A 6,744-nucleotide genomic window follows, 5' to 3' on the forward strand; every position below is an offset into this window, starting at 1 on the left:
TTCTCTTATAGAGGGAGATGACGTGGTTATCCGACATCTTGCTGCTATGGTGGGCAAAACAATAGAAGAAAATGGCAATTTTTGGTCTCTGAGTCTCCGTAGTTGGTGTTGTTCCCTATGCTTTGGAGTATTGTACTTGTTTTCAGTTTTACTACACCATACAGCGACATTTAGTAGTCAAGTATTATGTAGTGTCCCTTTAGGAATTTATTTTGTTCTTATTTTTGTGTCTTTCTCCTATGCCATGAAAATAAATACGTGAAATATTTAGCCGAACATTTTTTCAATGTAATATCAAATGTTTTATCAAATGTTATATATACACATATATATATATATATATATATATATATATATATATATATATATTATATATATATATACCAAACCAATACTCAAATTAATTTTATTTAGCTAAAGGGTTACTCAACTGAAGGGTGGGGACCCTAAAGTGTTTCGCGGCCCTGTTTTCAGTTGGCCGTGGCAAAAAAATTGTTAAGAAAACAAATACAACTGAAGGTCAAGTACACTCCTAAAAAGTAGATGTAATAATGCCCTGTAAAAGCGAGATGACACCTGTATTTTCATACCACAGACAGTAAAGTTTGTTTTCACATGTTGAGCATGGCAAAGCCCAGATATTGTTCTCTGTCTATCGGGGTTAATCTGGACCACAAACTCGCAAGATATCCGAAAATCCACCAAGTAACCCCTTCCCCATTTCATCATGCACTCTGTCGGCCTCCGCTTGCAGCAATAGTGGACCGTTGATAAAAGATCGTGGCTGGATGGGTGTTGTTCATTTTATGTAATAAGAACAGAAAAGAAGAGCCGCCACAACACTTTTTTGCTCTCTCATCCCCGGCTCTCAGCAATATGTGATTGGGGATAATGGATTGGGGTCATACAAGTGCAGTTCACTTTTTAGTAGACAGTAGAACGGCCGCTAATCTAGATGAAAATTTTGCACTTTTCAATTTAATAATTTTCTTTTATTGCATTTAAAGCATTTTGGATTTCATTAAAATGCAGCCAATTAAGCACTGAAGGTAATATTGTGACTTGAAGTTGTTTTAGTTTTGCTGGTCATTGTGTATTTTTTTAAAAAAAGGAATATATTCTACTATCTCTGGTTTGGACTGCTTTTAAAGTAATACATTTTAAAACTGCAAGTTTTTCTCTTGATTTAGGTTACAGCTTGTAAATAGGTTGGGATTGTGGGTGCTGAAGTTAAATGTTAAATGTTGACGAGTACATGATGTCACAGAATATGTCGATTAATTCCTATAATTTATTTTACTGTTAAAAAAAAACCCTACTTGTGCTGGGAAACAGCTGTGTGTGTATCTGTGTTCCTTGTGTTCGAGCAGAGGCTAACAGAGCCACGGAGCACATGTGGTGGAAGCGTTTGTTACTTGGCAGGCCTTTGCACAGATGACAGGAAACAAGATCTGGGAGCATCCCATCCGCCTGTCCGTTTCCGCCCCTTTCCCGGATTTCGCAGTCAACCATTATTGATTTCACGCAACCTGGAAAGTTTGGAGTGGCAGTTTAGTGTCAGCTCACTCTCGAGTTTCGAATAACAGTCTTCCAGGATTGAGAGCGGTACTTAAAAAATGTACGGGTAATATGATACAGTTACTAGTTACCTGATGAAAAATGTAATCAGTAACGTTATCCAAGTAAGATAATATTGCAGTGATATAATTTATTTTTTTCCGATTGCAACCAAATATGCTAAACCACTTCAAACTAAACTACATAAAAATAAAATACCTTTAATTTGTTTAAGGTAAATGGCCAATGAAACCAAAATCCAGTAATTGCTTGTAGTCCAACAAAAAAAGTGCTAAAGTGCTGACCATGTAGTATACGTAGTTTATTGTGCAAAAACAAAACTTCCTCCTTTACATTGCAGACAAGATGATCTGTTTTGGTTCATATTAGAGCCCATTAAGAACCTAGTATTGTTTAAGCACACAAAGTATCCATTTTAATAATTACAAACAATGTCTGGGATTTCTTATCATGTCTATCTGTGTGGGGTCGGCAACCCGCAGCTCAGGAGTCGTATGCAGCTCTTTAGCACAAGTGAGTGGCGCTTTTCCAAAAATGTTTACAAATTAAAAAAAGATTTGGGAAGTAAATTTATTTCAGTTTTAATATAGTTTCTGTCTGAGAATAAACACAATTTAAACACTCAACCTTTCCAATGCCATAAAAATTTATCAAAAAAATATTACATTTCAACTAGGGGTGTCATGAGACAAGAGGGAAGATCATCTGGTACGAGTTTGCAAATGGAAGTGACACTTTTGACTGCAGCTCTCTCACCTGTCTCGGTTAATACAAGTTGTGGCCTTGAATGCAACAAAGTCATATATTTTGACATAAAGATGTGGCTCTCAGGCTTGAACCCCTGCCTGGAGGACTTGCAATTCAAAACTCCAGGGCTGCTCTTCTTGCTTGTTTTCCTTTCCACTGTCCCTTGTTAAAATAGCTGTGCGGCTCAATCTCTGCTCTAAAGCGTCACAAGCCGGGAAAGTAGTTGTTTTTAACAAACTGGCAAATGTGGGATCGGCCATGGACCCAAATATAAAAAAAGAAAAATAACTGCATAGAAATCATACTTAAGATGTGTTAATGTGATTTTATTTGCATTTCAAAAGGCTGCTATTTTATATTGTAGGAATACATGTGTGTTTTGCTGTATTTTTCTGTTTCCCACATAAGAGGCTCATTACACATTATCCATTTTGTTGTTGTTTTTTGAATCTTCAAAATAAAAATGAAATCAAAAATTTGATTTATTTGTTGCACAAACAGACATGATTTGTTTTATTAATAAAACTAATGTAAACAAAGAAAAGAATAAAAAGAGTTCAACCAACTCCCACCGGACTTCATCATTGTCTCCTGAAATGTGCAGGATAAATATACTTTTGAATAAAATTGTAATCCTGTAAAGTAATCATTATCTTTACCAAATACACCTATAATTTGATTATGTCTTTTTTTCTGTAACTGTTATAAAATACAATTAATTTTTTTGTATACTAATTACGTAACGCTGATTCATGTATTCCGTCGCACCCCAAGCCTTCCCCAAGGGGAAACAAAAGATGAACTTGGCTTTATCAGCCGGAAGACACATTCAAGGTATGCACTCTACATTTGAATTGTAGTCATATTCTGTCCATTTTGTCCAATAATTTTTGGGTTGGTCTGTTGATTGGTCTGTTGGTTGGTCTGTTGGTTGGTTGGATCCCTTAACCACTCGGGTTATAGGGGCCCACTTTCCTGTGGTGTGTCTTGGGCAAATACAACCTGGTGGCGCCCATTCCTCTTAGGGCCAACTTATGTTTCCACCTGGTCTTGAACCGGGGACCTGAAGCAAATATGCTAACCTTTCTTAAAACGTTACACCTCATGTAATATGACTTTTCCATACAAAGTAGACTCCCACAGCATTTATTTCTAACTTCATTATTCAATTCGTGAGATGAGATCTCATAAAAAGTTCTGTAATAGATTTCTATTACAAAAATGAATTAATGTTCAAGTAGTAATAAAAGATGCAATATTTAATCCAGTTATTTTATGACCATAGGTGGTTATTTCCCTATCCGGAACTAAAAATTCGAGTGATTAAAAATTTGTCAAAAAATCATGTAATTCAAAGGGACGATATTTGGCCACCATATATCGCTTATTTTGTTGTGCAACCGAAAACATGTGCTACAAAGCACAAGGAAGAACACAAACAGTGGAAACTCAAAGTGACCACTCGCACTATTTTTCTTCCTATTTTTTATTTTGTTTTGCCTACCCTTTCACAAAATATTGGGTTTGGGGGAGTAACATAAGACCAAGATAGTGGACAATCATGTCAGCTCCAATCATGTTATGTCAAATAAATACAAATTTCTTGACCTACATTTTTTTAAATATGTATATTTATATGATAGATTATCTGTTTTGCTTATTTTTACAATCAATATTTTTTTTTTCTTTACCACTGGAAGGTAAATAATACACAATGTCCCTTTAAGCAACAATTCTACATGAATTGTATTGTTGTTTCTTTCGATTTTTCAGATTTTTAGGAGGATGTGTGTACCATGAGTACAAATGATATAACAACGGTATCGGTGTTAGTAACTAATACCGCAATCATTTAGCAGCTAAATGGCTAGCGCGTCCGTGGCACAGGAATGAGGTCATGAGATTGGACTTTCCTGTGTGGAGTTTGCATGATCTCCCCGTGCTTGCGTGGGTTTACTCTGGGCACTCCGGTTTCCTCCCACATTCTAAAAACATGCATGTCAGGTTAATTGGCCGTTCCAAATTGTCCCTAGATGTAAATGAGCGAGTGAGTTGTCTGTCTCTGTGTGCCCTGCGACTGTCTGGCAACCACGGCCCGAAAATGGCCGGGATTGGCTCCATCACCCCGCGACCCTATTAAGGATAAGCGGTGCAGATAATGGTTGGATAGACCGCAATCATTTGACAACTGTCGAGCAAATACAACAATAAAGTTGCTCAAGGCTCAGGTGATAACCAAATGTCACAACCAATCGCCGGATAGGCTTCATAAAACATGTGAGTCCTGATTAGTCGATTGGCCATCACTTCAGCCCCGTAAAAATGAAAAACTGTCTGTTCCGTGAGCTAGATTTTGCTGCTGAACTTACATTCTATAAGTAAGAATCTTATGCAGAATATCATATTAGATTGTTCTCTTACAGTATATTAACGATTCCAAAAGAGAGGAAATATATATATATATATATATATATATATATGAAAATCATTTCTACTATATGTTTGCATTTTCTTGCAGTGACTATTCTAAACAATGGTTTCATGTGGAGATTGATTTTGTTTTTCCTGAGACATTTACTGGTCATTTGGTATTTTATCGAGTGTTCTGGAAGAAGTTTCCATGGAAACTGAGGCTACATCCACACAATAAGAATGTCACAGCCTGCGCTCCAGCTGAAGTCACGTTTTAGTGAGTTACAGGAACAATTGGATTGGAAACACCACAACGGTGTGAGAATATCATGTCGGAGTTCATCCATCATCCTGATCTTTACGTTTGAACTTATTCTTCAAGAGCATTGACATGACACATGGTTTGTTATTAATGCTTTAGAGTAGGATTTTTCCTGCTTAATGTGGGGTTCAGTGGCTCTCTTCGAGTCATGACTCCAAATATTTTTTAAAAATACCAACCCTAAATTTCATTTCATGCCCACTATGCAGCATTACGATAACTTAAGTGTTCATGGACTATAAAATAAGCAGCAAAATCTACTTTTTCTGTCTCAGGGGGAGGCAATGTTTACATTTGATGAGTGAAGACCTAATTTACCAAACTATCACCGCTCTACTGCAATCGTTTTTAACTTGACCCCTGTGCTGTTTCAATGTCACTTCCGTTGGTCAGCAAGAGGTGGCAAAATGGCTGCCCCTGTGATGGACAAAACTTGGTGGATCCTGCTTTTTGATCAATATTCTACAAACACATTACTAGTCGGAATTCCTTTTTCTTTAAATAATAATACAATAATTTGAAGGAAGGCTTCTAGGAGAGAAGGAGGACCACAGAACAAACTCTTAATCCGCGCATCCTATGCGAAAAGTTGCAACAACACCATAGAAACCCTCTATCACGTCTTTGTGGATTTCAAGAAGGCGTTTGACAGAGTAGGTCTGAAATTGGCCGGTCCAAATGGCCCTTAGGTGCAAATGTGTTGCAGTTCAGGGTGTCCTCTGCCCACTGCCTGGAGTCAGCCGGGATGGGCTCCAGCAATCCCACAACCCTAGTGAGGATAAGCGGCGCAGAAAATGGATGGATGACCAATAACCCCCGAGGTATCACCTCAAACATCACTATGAAGCACCAAGAGCTTGAACCAGTCAACAAATTTCAATATTTTGAAGCTGTCGTATCAAAAGAGAGGGCAGACCCAGAATTCATGGCAAGAATAGCTCAAACCACAGTCGAACATATCAGCCTTAAAACCATTTGGAGGGACAGGAACATAGCAGTGAAATTAAAGATCAGACTCATCCAAGCGCTGGTTACTTTTATCTTCCTCCCCGCTTGTGAAACAATGAATCTCACATAAAAACTGGAATGAAGAAATCCAGGCCATGGAGATGTCATGCTATAGGAAACTTCTGGGCATTAGCTACATCAACCATGTGACAAATGAAACAATGTGCAGCACGTTCAGGGGGCGTATTGGACCCAACGAAGAACTGTTTCAACTTTGCACAAAGTCTGCAACAGTATGGTCACGTCACAAGATCTTCAGGGCTGGCAGAGATAATTCTCAAGAGCGCAGTGCAAGGGGGCAGGAGGAGGGGAAGAACTGGGCCGGCAACATTTACTAAAGGACTGGTGCCTCATCTAAAAATCTCAAAATAGGCCAGAAATCGTCAACAGTGGAAATGGCTGTCCAGAGTTGCGCCCTCTGTGGTGCCCCGACAACCCAGGCGGTGATGGGATCCGTGAATTGTGCGATTTAAAAAAACTCCTTTGGTTTGACTTCCCCTTCTAACTGAAAAAAAAAATATTCAGGACAATATTTACACTTTAATAATAAACACTGGAAAAGAAATACTGTGTTATTTCTTCATTTTAACTCTTTTTCAGGGATGCAACAAACAATTCTCGTATTTGTGTTTAACATCAGTAGTTTTAAAACAACTTATTTCCCAAATTTTATTAAA

Source organism: Urocampus carinirostris, chromosome 1 (assembly GCF_059441175.1).
Source record: "Urocampus carinirostris isolate Australia breed hairy pipefish chromosome 1, RoL_Ucar_1.0, whole genome shotgun sequence".
In the NCBI taxonomy this organism is placed as follows: domain Eukaryota; kingdom Metazoa; phylum Chordata; class Actinopteri; order Syngnathiformes; family Syngnathidae; genus Urocampus; species Urocampus carinirostris.